The sequence below is a fragment of the Aythya fuligula genome, chromosome 7 (assembly GCF_009819795.1).
Source record: "Aythya fuligula isolate bAytFul2 chromosome 7, bAytFul2.pri, whole genome shotgun sequence".
Classification (NCBI taxonomy): Eukaryota; Metazoa; Chordata; class Aves; order Anseriformes; family Anatidae; genus Aythya; species Aythya fuligula.
The window spans coordinates 18,870,199-18,892,023 of record NC_045565.1 but is presented as its reverse complement, the minus strand read 5'-3'; the positions used below and the strand labels follow the sequence as shown (position 1 = coordinate 18,892,023).

The window sequence follows — 21,825 nt, the reverse complement described above, 5'->3', positions numbered from 1 at the left end:
CAGCTCTGCAAATACAGCTCCAAGAACAAAGCCAAAAGGCTTCAGTCTTTCCCAACCACTAATTTACTGGTGACTAGTCTTACGAAGTCTAGCTTCAAAGATCCACAACACCAAAAGTTTCAGTCTTAAAATATTAAAGTGAGTCTAAATGCAGAAACTGGCAGACTTTCAAGATTCTTACACAATGCATCCCTGCACCATCTTTCATTAAAACATGATTAAGCTATATCAGATAAGCTTGCCTGCCTGAAATTTGACATTTTGTTCCACTTTCTAGCAATTTTACAGAAGCACATATGGGAAGAAAGGCAGGATGCAGATTCCAGATTTCTATTATTAATGAGGGAACTAATAATAAATTTGTTCCATTAACTGTGAACTTGCCAGAACACTATCGCTGTCAGCAGGGAAAGAATCCTGCAAAACACTTCAGTTTCATCTCACAAGTAACTATTGTGCTTTTCCTTGAAAATATCCTGCCTCAGCCAATTTCAGTATGTGGCAACCCAAAATTACTCAAGGTAAGGATATTCCACAGCTGAACTATAAGACATTACAGGGTGTGTTTTGATATATTAATTTCATAACTCTTCAGATTACCGTAGGTAGCATTTACTCAAGAAAGCACAACAAAAAAGCTGGAAGTAGAAATAACACTATGCCCATACAGGAAAAGTCCCATGGAGGACCCTCAAGACTGTGCATTGTCATTTGTTTGATTCCCTAGCAGAAACCAGAATTCATTCTTCTTGTAGGAGACTGAAGATAGTCAACAATTTCTGTTCATCGCTTCTGTTACACTGCCTGATGAAGCATAAGTTGCATAACCCTATGAAAGTAAATACTATGGCTAACTTTAAGAAGTATGGACATTTATAAAAACGTTTCATTGACACCCCATTCTCCTCCTCCCCCACAAATGCTAATACTGACAACCAAGATTAACCAACATTCTTCACTCAGCTTTAATTGAAGCATATTGAAAACAGCAGTAAGATGTCAAAATAAAAGAGAGCATGCACAGCAATGTTTATATGTGAATACACAAACTTCTGCCATTTACTTCTGTTTAAAGAAAGGCATGTACCTTGGCATTTCTCAACCACTGATCTATATAAACTTGCTGACTTCAAGATCTCTTTAATAAAACATACTGCTGTATTTGAATACTGATATCAAACTTCATGTGTCAGACAGAAAGTATCCCATTTATTAGTCAGGACACAGAACAGCATACGGATAGTGTATGTTAAAACGTATTTCCAGTACAGCCCAAATATGTCAGACAAACAGAGGATTTGGGGATGGAAGGGTGGGGTGGGAAAGAGAGGTAATCCTATGCTCCCACGGCTTTTGCTTAAAAAGTCTCACTGCAGGTGCATTAAAAACCTTAATAATGGCCAGAGGGACTTAGATATAAACAAAATCCCACAATGCAAAATTATATAAACATAGGAGCATATTCAACAGATCTGCCTATGAGAACGCATAAATTGGCTTCTATAGAAGGCAGAGAGGACACAATGCTCATGCCAGGCCCCACTTTATCTGATGCTTTTTAAAGCTACGATCTATATACCACAGGGCAGTGCTATAAAGGGGCCTCCAGCGTAACAGTGCTAACTCTGCACAGCACACTTCCATGCTGTAAATTAAATTTATGTGTTCAAAGCAGAGCTGGCATCAGCTGCGGTTTATGGCTATGCGGAGCTCATGGTACCAACAAGGTTATCGGAGCTGGGCCTATTATCCAGTCGTTAAGGCTGGATTTCGGCGATGTAACATTTTAGTTATCTGTATCCCTGAGTTAACCGCAGCAAGTTTATATATCTGCAATTAGAATTTAATCTGAAAACTGTGTGCTTTCAGCTAGACATCTGAGTATTTCCATTCAGTGCCACACCATCATCAAATAATATTTTCTTGGCTATCGTACTTGCTAGCCTTCCTGTCAACTAGATGCCAACTCTTGCTTTTTTAATCAGACATCATTTTAAAAACAACACGTGTGTAATAGACTTCCATCACGCAGTGACCTGAATACATGCATTCCAGGCATACAGAGGAAAAGAAACGGAACAGGTTTTATGGAAGAAAGAATCTCTCAGTTTATGTAAGAGCATGAAATATTTTATGACCTCTTCTGCACTTTTCTCTCAGCAGAGATAGTAACAGCTAACAGGAAAGCTTCAAAGGTTGCCTTATAAACTGACAAAAAGCATACATTTTAGAGATTTTGCTTCCTCTGAGACAGGGAAATGGAACCCAAGAGATAATTTTCCTACTGGGGACAAATAAATAGACTGAATATTGTCAGTTTAAAGAGTGGAGATATACAGCTGTACACTCTGTTCAGCTAAGACTCTAAGACTGCTTGTTAATTCCTGTTTTATACCTTTGCTAGACAACACAAAATGAAAATCCAGGATTCATCCCATGCTGCATTTGGCTGCACAGGCTACTGCACACAATGCCTTATTCTCAGTATCCTCTTATGAAAGAAATTGTGTGTATTCATTTAGTTCCTGCTGTGGTGAAGGAGTATGGCTGAAAGGATATTTTCATACCCCAATACCTTGAAATATAATAAAATACCTGAAATGAGAAAAATCATAGAAAAGAACAACCATCATTAGTTACAAGCTTTGTCTGGAATCAGACTTCGTTTTCACATTTCACATTCATGTTTTCTGAGCAATCCTTTGCTAAGAGCAAGCATGAATGGACTTAGAGGAAAATTAGGAATCTCATCTTGTCCCCCAGTCTGCGGGGCAAGACGTATCTTAAGTACAACACAAAAACCAGGTAAGTCAGTGATCCCCATACTGAAAATGGGGGGCGTACTGGGAAAAACTGATTTACAGTTAGGGAGGCAGATTACTTCAGAAGTTGATCATATGTAGGGTAACAGAATGAAGGCCACAACAGTTAGAAATGCAGAACTGGTAAAAGGCAATTCTAAAATAAAACTATTACATAAATTATCATCATAATAACATATGCTAGGTATCAGTGATAATTCAATAACTTCATTTAGAAAATTCCTATTAAAATAAAGGGATCTAACACCACAGAAATGAAAAATTCTGTAGGAATCTATGGTTGACCTAGAGAAATATATCATAAAAGCCAACAGTATTTCAAGTATATGCTAGATTGCTACTGAAAGCAAAACAAATGCACAGTGTATGTCAAACTCTTGCATTAACTAAGTTTATTTAATTTCTTTGTGAAAATACAGTTCACACATAGCTAATTTGTATGCATCCTGTGTTTGTACATGCTTGTCTAATTTTCAGCTGTCGCATTTAAAGACTTCTGGACATCTGCTAAATGAGGTACTGTAAATGGAGCCTGGTTTTCGGAGAGTTAATAAAACAAATGCTTCAAATGGTCAAATTTAGGAAACGAAAGAACAAAAGCATTCTGTTTCTTAAAGGTAACTTCAAAACTCACTTATTTATTCACAGAAGTAACCAGGGTTTTAAGGACATTTTCTTTTTTCATACTGCCCTTGAAACCAACAGCTATACTCCGCAGTATTTCAAGCTCTGTTAAATGATAATACAGACAAGGGATTTGGAAAAGGTAGTTAACATTAGCTGGGTGAACACTGCAGTAAGATATCACTAGACGATTGCAAATGCTGAAGAAATTCTGAAAGATCTGAAGCTTACTCTAAAATGAAATATTCCCATTATTGGCTAAAGGATTAATTTTCTTAAAATTCTGCATAGCTTTCAAATTATGTCTTCACATATCAGATGGTTTTAACTTGAACAACTTCCACATGACTCTCTAAACTACTCCTAACATTGACATATGTTTAATGAGGTCCCTAGACTGTGCATAATTGATACAGAAGTGTTATACTTAAATCTAATGTAAATCTGCATTATAGAAGTCCTCTTTTTAGCTTCTGCCACTCACAGGAAGAGTGCCATATCACAAAATTTCAAGTCTCCACCTTGATCTCTGAAGCTACTTTTTACAGGCAACTATTAAACACAACCATATGTATATATGGGAGTTATTCTTATGTACCATAGGTCAGAAATGCATTGCAGGTGCATTTCTTACCACAAAATTTTACTTTACCAGATCTTTTGGCCATCAGAAGGTCAAATTTAATTAGTTACAGCTTCAGTAAAGCAAAGATAGACACCAGATCTCATTGGTCATCCCAAGCAAAAGTACTGAGGCAGGAGAAACGTGCATAATTGTAACAAGAGTACATTTAGACTTACCTACCACTTTTGAGTTCAAACGGAGAAGTCACTTCAGATTGCCCAAAGGCTAGAGATTTGATTTTTTTAAAAAAATGTAGGACTGGTTTGGTTTCCTAATTTCTAAAGAGAATTCAAAGCCAATTTTTTTGATTTCCAGGAGCCTGTTGAATATTTAACAACAAATAGGTATCTTTCTCCACTAAGGATAATAATTCCAGAAAAGAAAATGACAGGTTTTGCGAGAAAAATAAACGTGGCTTTAACACACAAAAAAACTATTAAGCATGCGATAACAAAATGAAACTTAAGAGACTTTAATATGGGGTGCTTACACGAGTGAATTACCTCAGTGGTTTCAGCAAACATCATTGCCAGACTGGCAGACCTTGTGGAGACTCAGACCCCTCTTTGTTATACTAACTCTGCTCTTGGTACATTTTTTGTTAAAGAACTATGCAGTGTCCTAAATTAACAAGGCATGAAAACTACTACTACCAATGCAGTCTTTCCAGTGATAAAATGTTGCAGTTTATAAGTTCATACAGTGGCTGTAACCTTATACTGCCCCTGTGACATGATGGCTTTTTCTAGTAGTTTTTTTTCTGCTAGTTTTCTTCATATACATGTATTTCTGCCATCTCATCCAAATATAATACCTGTAATCTGAAGAATCTAACAAGAATCTAACAAGAATGTGAGGATGTGCAGGTAAACAAACTGCCCTTTTTTCTCGCAGTCTCTTAGCTTGTAAAAACCTTACTACAGTTTCCACAAAATGATCACCTAACTGACTGCAATTGCAACAAACTGAACTTACTTCTGCATTACAAAAATCCCTTGGAGCCCCAGGTGGCTGGCTACTGTATAAACAGTACAAGTTTGCACAGCAGCACTAGCACTCGATACCCAATTTCAATTCAAACCTGCACAGCAACCCCATATCTCATCTGTAGAAAAGTAAGGAATGTAAGAAAGGTTATAAAGGAACTGTTAAAATTAGAACAAGGACTGGCTTTGCTATAATATACAAAATTTGTATTTGGGAAGGATGTGAGCACAGTAAGAGACTCTAAGCAAAGCCTTTCCCTTTGACAAGAAAGATCAACAGATTGCCAAAAAAAGAACATCCCAAGGACCTATCACTTTTTGAAAGAGCCACTCACAAAACACGATTGATAATCTGATTTTAGTCCCCAGAACGGATGTCTCTCCCCAGATTCTAGTTCTGTTTTGAACAGACAAGTAATCCTATCACCTCAGCATATGGGGAGCTTTCCTACAAATACCATCTACAGATGTAATATAAAAAGCCTAAGAATGTCTAGGTGCTTTGTGTCCCAGATTAGTACTGACTGAGTGCAGGAACTGAAAATGGAGAAAACTAACCATTTTTTAAGTCTGAACAGACTTAAATACTTCAGTGTTCACAGAGACCCTTTTGTAGATCAGGTACTCTCCCAAAATCAGGCCTGCTTTTCAAAACGCATACATCTTTCCGGTCTCTGAGTCGCTTCTGCTCTCTATTCCCCCATTTCTCTCCACAGACACAAAAGTACATGATATCTGTTCCATATTTCCTTTTCCACCTCAAAAATATTTGTATTCTATGCTCTGTTAAGTTCAGCTTTAGGGCCAACCTACCTTGCCTGCATCGTCCAGCAGAGGCTTTCCTGCGCTCCCTCACAGCTGAGGCAGTTCCTTCAATCCTCTCACACTCCAGACCATGCACTTCACCCTCACACAAAGAAACCACGTCTCACTTAGAGCTCTAAAAGTGTAAATGATGGTAAACATGTTTCATTTTTGATAATTAAATAACAATTAAATTGATTTGCTCCTTTTTCTAGCCATTAGTGAATGGCATCCACGGCAGGGCCTGCACCAGCAGCAGAGGCGCACAGCCTGACTGACTCCAACCTCCAGCGCTCCAGAGCTCCCTTGTCTGATGCGGGAAGGGAGAGGAGAGCCCCTCCTGGCCACCAGACAGGCCCTTCTCCAGGGAAGAGGGACATATTTTCCATGCAGAGCTCTCCAGCAGCAGCTGCTGGTAAAGGCAGGCCCTTGAGCTTTGCCTCCTCGCACTATTCCTTGTCCCTCCTGAGCAGTGCCATAGAGGCGGGGGCGCCCTGAGGTGCCCCAGGAGCTAGGCCCCGGGGCTGCGGGGCCAAGTTAGCCATGCAGGCAGGGGCATGAAGCTGGCTTCTTCCCTAGTGCTGTGCCCATCACACATATCCAATCCTTACCATCACATCTAAGCCAAAAGTAGATGAATTTTGGGAACCTCACCCCAAATGTTTCACAAGCCATGACAAAAGGTTAATAATAAAACCGGGGATACATGACAGAGCTTGAATAGTTCATTTCAAACTTCATGTTTTACATGTATGCACCCCTACTTGAATTCCTTGCGTCAAATTATGTTCAAGTACCAGGTAGCCAGAAACAGAGATCAGCTCAATCCCAGATTAGTGCCAAAATGTTAATGGCTGAACCTGAAACGGGAAAAACCTAAAGTTGGAGAAAGCGAGCAGCACTCAGTGATTTTTGTATTAGGCAATTGTTAGCTTTTCTACGTCCGTATTTCAAGTAACTTCAAACTTTCTGAAATAATGGCAGAAGTAACTACCATTTTAGAGGTCCTTTAATAGTAAGGAAAAAGCCAGTGATTGGCAGCAATAAAATGACAACTAACTAACAGAATATGGAGATACTGAAATTTCTCTAGAAATACATAGTACAAGAATACATCCAAACATGTAGGAAGCTGCAAAAACAATTCCTGTTGTTAACCACTGCTCCAGCTGAACCATTTCCTAGTGCTGTTTGGCCAGCTGGCACGGACAGATCCAGCAGGCTCCAGCAGCGATTTCACACACAGCTCCCTGCAGAGCACAGACGAGGCCAACATGACCACTTCACATCCCATTTTCCTCAGAAGCTCAAAGCCTACATTTATGCAAACCAAATATCAAATGGCAACATTTTCTAAAGTGGTTTGAAAAGCCACTACTTCTAGGTGGCGGTCAGCAGCACAAACTTCAAACACTGAATCTGCATCCACAGTGTTTGAGTGGCCTCTCTATAAAAATCAATAGTAAACTGCTAAGCGCATTTCTAAAGAGGATTCTCATATTAGGAAACATCTCTTACAAAATAGCCCAAATAAGGGAATCAATATTATTTGTACTGCTTCTAAAACATTTGTTTTATTTAAAATCCAATCAAATTGAGCTGACAACTGACTTTATTTCAGATACTTAAATACAACAAATACATTGCATAAGCAGGAAAATGAATGGTCAAATAATAAATGCGCAAACTCATTAATCACAAACGATACTTCAGTATTTCAGTGACTTTTTGCCTTTTCAAAATAGATATTTACTACTTTTTGTCAATAAAGCTCCAACTAAGAGGCTTTCACCCAATTTACCTTCCCAATCTTGTGTCTCAGTTTCTCTAAAATAGTCACATATTATCAGTCTATAAGCCACAGGCCTCCAACTAAAAAAAATACTATGATATAGTCATTCACAAAGAGTTAAGGCATTGTTTTATCTTGTGAAATTGAGACCTACAGACAGCTGCATGGGCAGAGGCCAGTACCCTCATGTCGTGAAATTCCCTGTTTAATAACCTAGCTTTTAAAAAACACTGCAACTGAGAATGAGCTAGCAAACACCCCTTGTGGGAAACAGAGGTGCAATGTTACCAGAAGAAATTAACTACCCAGTGTGCCAAGCAGATAGATGCTCTTCCAATAGTCTGAAGACAAGGAAACAAAGAAGGGTAAGTGAACGCATGCTATCAACTCCACGAAATGTGAATGTTTCTGCTTGTTTATCTGCTGCTCCTTCTGCCGTCTTCCCCTCCTCTAAGGAAGCAAGGAAGTCTGCTGGGATGTGCCAGGGGAGATGAAACCTGACACTTCCTCATCATCTGTGTGTATCGGACACTTGGTACTATCCAGATTTCCTGGTTTCTAGTGTATGAATTAAAATGCACATATTCTGAAAACAAAGCAAACTCTACAGAGAGTCTCACCAACATAAGCATTTAAAATATCCTGAAAACTGTACTAAGAATTGGATAGTTTGAGGTTTAACCAGATTTCATCTGAAGCTTAGTGATACTCAAATCAACCTCTGATATCCAAGTCAGCAACAAATAGGAAAGCAGCACATACAACCTTCCAGCACTTCTCATGGTCAAGTCAGTTCCTGTAACACGAGCAGCAAGTAAACACAGCTGCTCTCCCTGCAAAGTGTTCCTCTGTGCCAATAACACTTATTTAACATACATATCCTCCCTAAGTTATAAATCACTTCTAATTTAGAATCAGAATCACTTAGGTTGGAAAAGACCTCCAGGATCATCAAGTCCAACCATTAACCTTGCACTGCCAAGTCTACGATGTCCCTAAGCACCACATCTATAAATTTCATTTATTGCAACACTTTGCAGCTATACAGTGTTTTGTACAGCAAGTTTTCCAGGTTTTTGTACTTTGTGTTGGGACAGGAATATATTGCACAGATCAACTGAGGAGGTCACACAGTGAGATGTATTTGCACTGCAGAGTTTTTCTCTATTCTTAAACATTTTTAAAGAAGTGATGGCACAACAGCAGAGATTTTTAAACATAAATATCTTCCTTCCTCTTTAAAATAGGTTTTAGATTCACATGCCATGTGGATGTAAATGAAGAGGCAGATAGTCTGCGATACACAATATTACACAGCCCAGCACCTGTAACCCTGAAGATTCTTACTCTACCTTTCTTCTCAGGTTTTTATTGTTTTTTGTTTTTCAGACTCCTGAAATGTTACTTTAATTAATCATAAAAAAATAATGTAGTTGGTACCATTTTTCTAGAACAAACATTACCAGAATGAATAGAGCTACATCTACAAAAAAAGAAAATCTCACTCTGCAAGCACTCTGCTCCACTACATTTCATAGTACTGGGTCTCTACAGCTTCTTCAGTGTAATGTCACATGAAGCTTCCCTACAGATGGCTCCATGCTGAATCCTATTATCACAATACATGAAGCAACACTTTGCCAACTGTCTTTTGCAGGTCAGTTTTGCCACACAAATCATAAACCAGAATGGCTCCATCAGAAGAAAACTGCATAATACTACAGTTTGGCAAAGAAGCTGTTATGATAGCAGATTAAAAGACTGTTCTTAGCAAAACTCTCTTTTACAGAAATAATAGGATAAGGCAAGGATATTCCAATTCCTTAATCCTTTTTCAAATAAAACATTATACAAAAGGACAGTTGATGGCAAGAAGTTCAAGGTAAACATTTTTTAAAAGGTTTAAAATATAAAAGTACTAAATAAATCTACAAAGAAGGAGCAATGCTACTGCTGGCTGTTAAAAATGCAATTCTGATTTCTACAGGTTATTTTCATTTTTTTGGTAGGGCAATATTTGTCAATAGTATTTTTATTGTTGTTTTTACAATGTTAAAATCTGAAAACAGTGGAAATTCAGTGAAGCAAGACTTCAAAAGGCTGTCCCATTTTATGAATGGGAAGTACCCAACTCAATTGTGTCCAGAAGTGCAATCTGATACGAAGTGAAAAATCCTGCTTACACCATAATCCTCTCACACGACTGTAAGTACAATGTTCAAAAGGAATGCGATTCTATATTGCATTCTATACTTCCCTTTGGGGCAGAATCATATGTCATGGCCCATTCAATTTACTCAGGTATGTCAAAAAGATTAACAGTAATCCAACTTCAATTCATGAAGTTCAATTCAAATCCAACAATCAATTCATGAGCAGAGAATAAATTATCAAATTTGGTATTCTGTTTCAACTACCTACCTAAAGGAATGCTATTTCTAGCCATATCACTGAAGTGACAAATGTTTGCCTGCATATGCTAGTCCTCTGCCCATCCAGTGACTGTTGGCAAAGCAATAATATAGTATAAAAAGGCAGGTCATCAGCAAATAATCCAGCAAACATGATTCAGGGTTGTTCAATGAGATCTGCACAAGACTAGAAGACAAATCCCATTCCAGGGCTACTCTGGGGTAGGAGGAAATGCCTGTTCTTTAACCTCTCCTTATAGGGGAAGATGGAGTATATAGAAGCTACGTGTGTCAGCAGAAGATTCAGATTGAAAGATTCTCTGATTCTTTCAAATGACATGAGCAAACAAAAGACATCAAGTGACCTTAAATACTCATTACATACTGATATCGAAGAACACAACAGCTACAGAACACTAGAGGAAGCGGGGAGTTGTGTAACAGCTGGGGAAAAAGGTTTTCAGAATATTTTAAGAGTACACTAAAGATCACATCGAAAGTTCCACTAAAAAAAATAAAATATTGTAAAAATGTTTTAACTTTAAATCCCCATTACAAAAACTTAGAATCCAATTATGAATGTGCTATTTTCACTAGTTCATGCGTTTATCTGGTAAGTACAAGCAGATTAATGTGCTATGAAATCCTGTCTAAAATATTTAGCATTAAATGGCTCAGCAATAGGAGTTTTAGAATGGAACAAAAACCTCCAAAACCTATCACAACCTCAGCACTGACAATTCCTTCACAGACCCCACCCTTAATGCAGAACCATGCTGTGCACAGTCATTTACTGGTGGGGGGTGATATTGGGGTTTGAAACTACATTTCAAAATAAAGGCTTTGCTTTCTAGGCAGTTCGCAAGAAAATCTACTAGAGTCACTACTACCGGCAATATAGCCTGGTCTGTTCTCCAATTTCTCTTTTTTCTTTTGAACTTGAGTAGTGCCTGATGCTCTGTCCTTGAAAAATAACATAAAATAAAAACCACTAAGAAATAAGTTCTCAAACTAAAAGGCTTGAGAATTCCCATTCTTCAAACAAGAACAAAAACTTCAGAAGCACTGCATGCTAGTGGCTATGCACACTAACAGCAGTGATGAGGAAATTTCTAAGGAAAAGCAAGACGAAAGAACTTCAAATAAAATACAGGAGCAGAAGAATAAAGTAACTGTAGCTACATGAAGATTTTCTGATTTCCCCACAGTTCCATGATAACATTAATGAGACCCCTGTATGGCAAACATAAGCTTATTAGAAACTTTTTTTCCCCACATCTTGACATACAAGTGGCACAAGAATCGTCATGCTTCAGTTTAATAAACTGCAAAAGATACACTGCCTATTGTTCAACAAAGAGGAGTTTTCCATTGCAGGAACCCATGCAAATGAAAGTCACTCTGTTGAAAGGCTTGACTGCTCATTAAATGAACCACTATCACACACAATGATCTTTCTGTTACTGTGCATCTCCTCAATATTCACTTCTGGCACTAAATGAAGCAAGTGAACTTAGCCCACACATCCCTAATAAAGCTTTTTAGGATATCATGTTACCCCTCTTCCTACTCTGAACTCACAGGAAGTCATGTTTCTCTCCATCCAAAACACAGGCACAGTGAACAATCGCCAACTGATCCCTGCTGACCTGTGTATCAACCATGGCATCCCATTTTTTACTGTTTGCTTAGTAAAACGTAAGATTAAATGGTAAAAAAGATGTTTGTATTTTTATACCTAAGACCGCAGAAGCATCATAACTGAGGTTAAATTTGCTCTGGCATAAACTTAGGCATTAAAACTATTGAAGAATGCACTTAGTGCTTGCGGTGATGTGCTACCACCAGATTTTTCACAGACCTCCTCAGTCACATGTGAGCAGCTGTGTGCACTTATTTAACCACCTACAGGTTCTAACCCCAGGTCAGCCGCTTTCCTAAGAGGCAAAATCATCACTGGGGTTTGTAACTTCCTATTCTGCTCACCTCCCTTTCCCCAATACTTCATATTAACTTTGCTCAATGGACAAATAGTTAAGAATTAGCAGTAACAAAAAAAAAAAAAAAAAAAAAAAGCTGCAGGATGATGTCTTCTGGTAGTACAACCTTAAGGGACAGCAGCATGAAAGGATTTCTACCACGGCTCTTTTTCTTTTGCCCTTCTGACACTGACCCTACCATTCCCCTGCAGTCACAAAGGGCTGTTTCCATTGCTGGGAAAGCCAACCAGATCTACTCCGTGACGCCATGTCCTGGAAGAGCCATCACCCACCCAGCAGAAGACCAAAGCCCTGCAGCCCACCTGCCAACACGATTCTCTGCCATACGTGTAGAAGGCAATGCCTGGACAAATGGCAGCCAGCTGCCAGGCTGCTCCTTCAGGGATGGGCTGTTATGTTCATCTCTGTGAACACAGGCACGATAGGTACCATAACCTTTCTTTCTGATCTTTATGCTTGCCTGCAAGCACTTCTGGCCTAATCAGCTGGAAAGCTCAGCGCAGGGCAGAGAAATGCCAGCATTGCCACTAGCAGATTTGAAAGAAGATGCTTATCACAACTCACTGCGTTTTCCTCCAGTTATGAGCAGCCTTATTTATCTACGTCACTATGCCTTTGTTTTGCCAACTTCCTTAAGCTACTTTGAAAATAAATCCATAAAAAGTGGAATCATATGGAAAGTAATGCCTAGAGATCATCTACCTGCTCAAAACAGGTACAATTTCAAATTTTTATTTATGTAAGTTTATTCTACAGAAAGATGGGGATTCCATGACACAGAGTACCTCTGTGCTCTTGGTACTGCTTATGCAATGTAGGTAGGAAAATATTCCCTCCACATCCAAGTGAAATTTCTATTTTATGGTTTATGACCATTGACTCTTGTCTTTTTGCCATGCACTTTTGTGAGGAGTCTTGCTCCATCATCTCTATAGCCCCCCTTAAAGACAACACTTACATCTTCCCCATGCCTCCCCAGGCTGCAGATCCCATCCCTCTGCTGGCCCAGGTGCCCCAGCCCCCCACCCTCTGAGCCCCTTGTTCCTCTAAGGGGTGTGTGCACGTGTGTGTGATCTACCAGGCACTGCTACAGCTGGAGCATCACAACTGCCCCCAGATGAGAACGATTTCTTCCCATGCTGGCTAGCCAGGTTCTGTAATTAGCCTTCAGTGCTGCCTCCTGGTCAGCTCCGCCTCTAGCAGGAGGCCCAGGCCTTCTTCTGCAGAAGTTGCTCCCCCACCAGCTGCTCCCCAAACAGAGCAGAAGAATTCTTGTCGGTTTATGCACCGGTGTACATATGGCCCCATACATTCACAGAGCTGGGCATCTCCGTGACTTTGAGATCACAGCAAGGAACGTGATAGCAGATGACTGCTTTTCTCATTTCACTACAAACAAAACCAGACTGGAGACAGCTGAGTTGTTCAGAAGACTGGGATACAAGGCAAATATTTAAGACGGAACTACCCAGACTACAATGAGTAGGACACACAGTTCAGCCACCATTTATAGTTGAGAGTAAATATTGGAGTTAAGATATTTTCCTGCATGCTTTTAAGATCTACAGTTTAAAAAAAAATAATCTTGGTATAACATCAACATAATTAAGTGACCAGAGTTGTCAGAGGTTTTGTTTTTTAAATACTCCGCATCCATAATGACAGGAAATAGGCTTTGCAGCAGTACTGTAGAATTGGCATTTTCTCTTTTTGTTTATTTGAAGTGCATGTACATGAGCACATATACAGTATTTGCTTTGTTTGCAACACAGATGACCACTGAAGTACATTTTCTGCCAGTCACCACGTAGCATTAGTCTACAAGATCCAACTGAGAAGGATTAATAAGCATCCCGTCTGTTCACACATCAAGCAGCATTTATCCAACAATAAAAGTGACAATATGGGCAACAACTATGAGGTTTATTTTGGTATCAAGCTTACAGGCAAACAGTTTGGACAGAAAAAGAACCAAGGATAAGTTTTTAACCACTTAGGGAAAAGAACATCTGAAGTTGAGAACAAGTGTATTGCTATTACTTATAAGCTTGGTACACCATGATCATCATCTCTTCACACACAAATCAAGAACACCACCCTTTAAAAACCTCCAAAATATTTTACAGAATGATGAACCATTAAGATAACAGTACTCTCTGAACACAGGTGGTTGGGCAGTTCTCCTCTTTGTGAGGGAGATCTGTTACAGGCCAGCACTGTCTCAGATCACGTTGATGCTGTCAGCTCCAGCCTCTTGGAGGAGTTCTCACCCAAAGCCTGCAAAAAGCTCTAGCAGAAGCAAATTGTGGTGCACCATTGGCTGTTCTGGAAATAAATGGTGAGATTAAGTCTTCCTTATGCTATGTAAGTCTAGAAAAGTCTTCTAGTGTACAAAAGGAGTCTTGCTACCATGTGCTTGGTGCATTCATTGAGCTAATATCAATTCTTACTTCAACTAAGGAGAATTTTAAAAGTATGCGACAGTTCTGGTTGATTTTGATTTAGCACTTCAAGAAACAATTCCCCTTAACTGAAGGGTACATTATACCTAACTACAGTTATTACTGTTTATTTCCATTAAATTTCAAGTCAATGTACTAGCAACGTACTCCACCCATCACCAAGAAGTCCTGAGCTCAGAACCATCTTCAAATTCTTCTGAGACAGTACATTTCTTAAGAAGTATCAGTCACAATTGAGCAAGGCTGCTGATTTCCCACAGGATAAACTTATACATGTATGCATGAATAGTACTAAAATTCCACTCAACATTTGATAGATACAAACATCTTGGGAAACTACTCAGTGACCTACACCTGGAGTTCCACATTTGGAATAAAAAGTGGGACATAAAAGGAGTAGGGCATTTCAGATAAGCAAAAAAAAAAACCTAAAAGGTTAGATGCTATGTGTTTTTGAAAATAATACAATCGGTTAAGTAAGCAGTTGTATTCATATGTTCATCACCTAGCAGGTACTCCTCCCCAGTTTCTTCTGGCCTCCACAGTGCGTTCAGTCAAAATAAGCAGGTTGTTCAGTATACTTTTAGGTAACATCAGCAGAAGAGTCAGTCTGCACACATCTTTGAAGAAGCACTTCTCAACACACAAGAGGTCCATCCCCTTGCACTGCTTTAGTCTTTTAGCAACTGCTACTTAACCTATGAACCCTCATGCATGTGCATAACTGAGAGCAACCCCTGCTTCAGCAGCCTCCTTGTCTTTCTACCTCATAACAGCATAGTTGTTTAGACACATACAGGAATTAATCAAGCTGAAAAACAGTCCACAAGGAAGATTTTTTTCCAGCTATAATCAGTTAGTTCCCTGATCTATTTTACCACAACAGCTGGCAATGAAGAACAGCAGGGAAAGAGATCGCTTAAGCAAGATAGCCACTGAACATGAAACTATGGATGTGATAGAAATATAAACACTTATAATTGCCTTGAAAGCAAGGGTTTTATCAGCCAGTTATCTTTCACTGATGCTGAAGTAACTGTTTCAAGAAAAACTTACACAAATGCCTAATCACGTATTTTGATACAAATATGCCATGGAGCAATGCCTCTTCAAATTTAGTTCACCTGTTAACAAGGATAGCCAAAAGGGCCTTTATCAAGTTTAAAAGCAAATTTCTGTCTCTGTTTAAACAAGGAGATTCTTAAAAGATTTGAAAACTATGTGTTCAGATGCTTAATTCAGCAGAGTAAAAGTTGTTAATCAAAATCCATGTCCAAGCTGTGATGAACTTCTCAGCAGGCAAACAGCACAAGTAGTTTAAACTGAATGTTTAAAGAGCTTTCAAAAACCAAGACATTGTACATAGTGTAAACAGATGTCTGTTTCAGCAGGTTTTGAATGAAGAACTAGTTTTTTTTTTTTTTTAAAGAAAACATTCATAGCAATAAAATATATTGTCTTTATTAAAAACCTACGATCAAAATCAGATCAGTCTAAATCACAAAGAAATACAGCAATGAATATTACATATATACTAAATACATTAGAAAAAAATCTATGCATGCACACAGAGCACGTTTCCCCCCCATGGATTGAGGGGAGAGCGAGAATAGCACACCATGCTTTTCTGTAGAGTATCAAGAAGGTCACTTTTATTATTAGTCCAGAGCCCTGGATCAAACCTCAGAAACAAAGAGCTAAGCATGTACTTTCTATGCATCTTTTACACAATAAGCAGTCAATCTAGGCAGTTGAGGAACAAGGGATAAAAAAGTCAAAGAAAATATACAGGGAACAAATAACCAATAGCATTAAATCTCAGATACTACCCCATTATGTTATGGTTTAAAAATAAATTAAGAGAGACAAAACAACTAGAAGAAATAACCATAATTTCAGGAAAGTAGCAGGCAGAAGATTAAGTCACTGAAATCCCAAACATTTGTTTATTTCCTTATTTGTGTAACAACCAGACAAGATAACAAGGTAACCTAGAGAATTTGCAACAGGTTGTTACACTTGCACTCATACAGCTGCAAATGCCCTGGTCCCTGACCAGCTGGGTTACAAGCATGGAAGCCACACACAAAGGGCAACTCTCTCCTACCTAGAACCATCAGTCCAAAACCACATGACTCAAACCCATACCAGATCATTTTTCTCTGGTTTCTGACCTAGAAGCCTCCACAAAATACATGGTGCTCCACAAGATGACTCAGAATGCTTCTAGAGACCATTGGCCCAAAATGCTTGGGAAACTGAAGACCCCGCACAGGAACACCTCATTAAAATCCTTTTTTCAGAGTTCAGACAACAGCTCCATGCAGCCAGCTTTATGTATACTCTAAAACGCTGGATTAGTTTTGTTTAGTAGATGTTTAATTCTTCCTTTCCCTATCATTTCTATCAAAGCATCTGAGCATTCAAACATTGGAGGAGGAAAGAGAGAATGTAAGACAAAAATGACAGCAAAGAAGGGAAAATGATGGGGATGCATCACCACACTACCACCTAACCAGTCTGCTACACATCTTTGAACTCCTGGGGGGAAAAGGCAAGACGGCTGCCCCCTCAGACCGAGGTCACAGCACAGGACCATTTGAAATTCAGATAATTTTTCCTTATTACTACTGGAAGAGCTAAGGGTTCCCCTTCATTACGCACAAGGACTGCTCAAATCAGTGAGCTCTTTTGGACAGTATTCCTAACTAGATTTGTCCCAGTTTCTCTTCATGTAACATTTTGAGTCATTTCAAAATTATCTAATATACCAATAAACCTGCAAATGCATAGACAAAGCCAGAGGCATTTCAAATACTGTTTTGCCCTAAAAGTGCATTTGTTAGCATCTCTACAATCGAGGCTGGGTCTCCTGTAAACTGAGGCCATCACTAGTTAAGTCTCCACACCTGTAAACGAAACCCAGCTGTGAGAGAAGCGTGCTAAATGCCATGTGCACATGCCCCAGGGCAAGCAATACTTTCCTTCCAGGAAGATGCATAACACCCTTTGTGTTTATATTATCAGATAGGCCAAACCATGGAGGGTTTGGGGATTGTCTGAAAGACCTCAGCAAGCCCATTCTATATGATAGTGTTTTTTGAATTTCAGTATTTGTTCAAATCCATTTCAGTAGCTGGGGGAACAAAATAATCAAGCGGGACTTGTGTTTGTAAATTGGTCAAGCTCCACTGATGGAGCCACTCCAGAGCAAAGCCTCAAGAAACAGGCTGTGGGAGTAAAACTGGATGCTGCTAGCAACACTGGGAAACCGAGACACAAGTCAAAATGTGCAACGGGACCGCTCGGTCCTTTTACCAGAAAGATGAAAAGGCGAATCAAAGGCGCTGCCCACCTGCCCCAAGCCCTTACAGCCGGAGCAGCTACCCCACACCAGAGGCGTTTTCAAAGCAAGGTCACGGCAGTTCACCCCGGAGGCGGCTGACACACGGCTGCACCCCCCCTTCCTCGCCCGCAGCCCCTCCGCCGAGGGCCGTGGGCTGGAAGCAGAGGCCGCACGGGCCGTGCCGGTGCCCCCCGCTCCGGGGGAAGCAGGAGGAGGAGCCCGCAGCCCCTCCTGGCACACCAACAAAGAGGCCCCGCCATTACCCGCCCGGCCCCCCCCGGCCCCGCCGCGCCGAGCCCAGCGGGGAGACCCCCGACAGCGGGGGGACACCGGGAGCCCCCCGGGCCGGCCCGGCCCCGCCGCTCCGCTCCCTCCGTGCCCGCTGCGACCGCTCAGGGGCCGTAAACAAAGCACCGGGCCCGGCGGGGCCGCTCCCCGCGCCCCGCCCCGCCTCGGCCCCGCTGCCCCCACCCCGTCCCCAGCCCCACGGGGGCCGCGGCCCCGGCCCCGCACTCACCGCCTCCCGCCGCCGCCTCCTGCCTCGGCCGCTGAGTAATGAGCCGGGGCCGGGCCGCGCACTCAGCGCCGCGCTCCGCCCGCCGCGGCTGTGGCTGCGGCTGCGGCTGCGGCTGCCCGCCCCCTCCGCCCGCCCCCTCCGCTCAGCCCCGCCCGTGAGCACGGGCCCCGCCGCTGCCGGGCCGCCCCCTTCCGGGCACGGAGCCCTGTGGGCGGCCCGGGGACGGGGGACGGGGTCGGGTGCCCTCCCGGAGCCGCTCCGTGCCTTGCACCCGGCCTGCCGCCCCGCTGCCCGAAGCGGGCGCCTTGCAGGTGGGCGCCTTCCTGCCCCGGCAGCCGCCCTCCTGCGCTCCTCGGCATCCTCCCCGGCTCGGCAGCCCCGGCCTGCCAGCGCCTGGTCTCCTCGCCGGGCGGCTGGGGGCTGGGACGTGCTCTTGGTCTGCAGCTGGCCTGGCACTGCCTTTTCTGTAAACCTTCAGTGCCTCGTTGTGAGATTTGGAGTTATTCATTACCGCTGCCTTTGGCTCTTGGCACCTGGTGTGCAATACTGTTTTTTCTTCAATGTTTTGTTTGGTTTCTTTCTTCCTTTCTCCTTCCTTCTTCTTCTTTTCTTCTTCCACAAATGTCCCTGTTCAGAGATGACACAAGGCTTCTCAATGCTTCGGAGCCATGTCAATACACTTGAAGCAAGCTTTCATACATTGACACCACGTAGTACAAAAAGAAATTATGAGCAGTGTACCAAAACATAAAATCTTCCACATAGGCACAGGGCACAGTAAAACGGACATTTCACATCTTACACTTTGCCAAACATTTGAATGGTTTATGCCACATTTTTGAAGATGGCACATATTACAGTGAGATGGTTGCTGCTAGCAGCTTTTGTCCTTCTGCATGGTTGTAATAGGCACGGATTTGGATATACTAAAGACCTGCTTCAGAAATTTCACCCACTATCATGATGTTAAAAGCTTCAGTTCCAGAGAGCTGTTCACATACTACTACTCATATGCCCACTTTATGGAAATCTTTGCACTCTCCACCCTTAAAATTCTCCATTTAAGCAAGCCCATTTCCACTCCCTATGTTAAAGTGGTTCTTCTACAGTTTCCCACAGACATATACACAATGGTTTACAGGAAAACAAAACAAAACAAAACAGAACTGTTGCTCAGAGTCTACCCCCAAGCCTTTCTAGATCCCACTAGGCTCTTAGAGTGTTTCCAAGACTGACAGTGTCTCCCACCTCACCTCTGATCACTTCCATGGGACAGTCCCAGAACTGAATTAGCCTGTGTTCAGGCTTGAGAGTTCACCTTGCCGAAGTATATTAGATCACGGTCAGACATTGCATTCCCTGCCATGCTTATGTGTGCCAGTGGCAAAACTCAGCTGGCAGAAGGGGCAACATGAATCCCCAAGACACACTGCAGGCAAAATTTAATCTGGGTAGGTCATATCTATCTTCACCAGCAGATGGATTAGCCCTGCTGATTTTGGCTGATGCAGGTTGTGGTACCTTCACACAATTCTATTGGTGAGAGGACCTCTGGTGTTAACCACTGGGCTCTTCACTGCAAGAAACCGATGAGGTTCTGGCAGCACGGTTATCTGCAACAAGACTCGTGGCTTTACAGATGATCCGTACCCTTGCTATTTATCTGCACCCTTACTATTTATCTTTTGGGGAGAGTTATTGCTCCTGATCATCCTACTCGAGGTAAGACTGTATAAAGATTTGCAAGTACAGAAGGATAACAGTCCCTTTAAAGTACAAAATGGTGTTTTGCTTAGAATCTAGATTTGTCACATTTATTTTCCAGGGCATAATCTAATTCTCATTAAGATTTTATAGTTTTCAAAGTTGGCACTTCTAAACAGAGATGTATGTCTAAGTGACTTTTTAAGTCTCCAGTTCAGGTGTCCAAGCAGCATTAGTCATCTATTTGGCCTGCTGCTTTAAAATACACTGTTTTTGAGTGTCTAATAAATATTTTGATAGAAAAGCAGTGCCAGAAAACTCTGAATTATGTCAAAACACTGCAAGCTTTCTCACTCCTATATATTCGAATAACAGTATATTTATGAACATCATATTGAAATGTCTGGATTCAGCAGTCATGAAATTGCATTAGGGATGTAGTTTTGTCATTTCTGAGTATTTTCATTAAGTTCTTATCAATTACCACATTCTTAGTAGCGAACACTGTTTTAACATATCAATGTTTATAAACTGCAAAGCAAACGTAATTCAGGTAGAAATCTCTGGTGTCAAAGCAATGGACCTGAGTTATCTGACCCAACTTTCAGTTATCAAAATATCAAAAATTAGAAACTATAGCATCAAATAACAGTACAAAGCTATAAAAAATCCCCCTTTTCAACCACAGAACTTCAGTATTAAGGAATAAGGATTTACTTTTGCACCAAAAATGAATAGCATAATACACATAGTAACCCAACAGGCTTCAGCTGAGTGGGATTGTAGTGAACAGATACAACGTGGCAACTCCTTAAACCACAATAGCTGCTCCACAAGCAAATATTTGATTATGCCTGCAGTCATTTTAGACAAGCTGAAAATAGAAACCAGATATTCTAGGCATGAGTTGTAACTACAAGATAGCAACATTTAGACAAACAGGTAAAGAACTGCATGTACGGATTTTTTAAAAGATTTTTTCAGTTATCTATTTAAAGATATTTCTTTGCAAGAATGAACCACCTAGCATTTCTTAAGCAATTTTCAATAGATTGCATTACAAGAAGTTGAATTTCATTGGACTTCTCAGCCTGAACCACCTGTGCAAACATGCAGCCGCTGTAATTCTATCATTTATTTATTTTAAACATTTATATATCATCATCACACAGACACCTAGATACCTTGCAGCAGTGCAGCCTGTCTGTTGGAAATGAACAAAAGAAATCCTCTCTGTGCCTTACTGATTTTCTCATCACGAAGAGATCAGCAGGGACTGTGGGTATTAGGGGGACAGTTTTTCCACACTAGCACTTGATAAGTCACAGCCAGGATCAACATCCATGTCCTCTTATGAAAATAAGTTGATAAATACTATTTGCTAAGGGAGACATATGTGGAAGCAAAGCTCAGACTTCCAAACATTTTAGAAAATTCCAGAAGTAATACAAATGCCTATGTGAAGTGAACAAAACAGTTTGGTAGTATCTTTCAACATCTCTTTACTATTGGTTGTGGCACAAAAGTAGCATTTCATATGAGAAAGTGAAATGGAAATGTGCTAGAAACTAATTATAATCAAAAACCAAATTAACATAACACAGCCTGAAAAGTGTACAAAAAATGAACCAAGAATCACACATTCTAATTGTTGATAGCTTCATCAGACATTAAGATCTTTTAGTTTGATAACCATACAAATCAAAAGGAACCTAATAATAGAAACACTCTA

The 21,825-nt window shown here is 40.7% G+C and overlaps 1 protein-coding gene across 3 annotated transcripts in view; it reads right to left on the bottom strand.

Annotated features, from left to right (window-relative positions):
* MAPK8 (mitogen-activated protein kinase 8) overlaps positions 1-18,459 on the bottom strand; it is a 45,568-nt gene extending 27,109 nt beyond the window's left edge. For all 3 annotated transcript variants that reach the window (XM_032190991.1, XM_032190989.1, XM_032190992.1), the window contains exon 1: positions 18,390-18,459. The gene's annotated coding sequence lies outside the window, so the exon portion shown is untranslated. The remainder of the gene's footprint in view (positions 1-18,389) is intronic.
* Between the last annotated feature and the right edge of the window lie 3,366 nt (positions 18,460-21,825).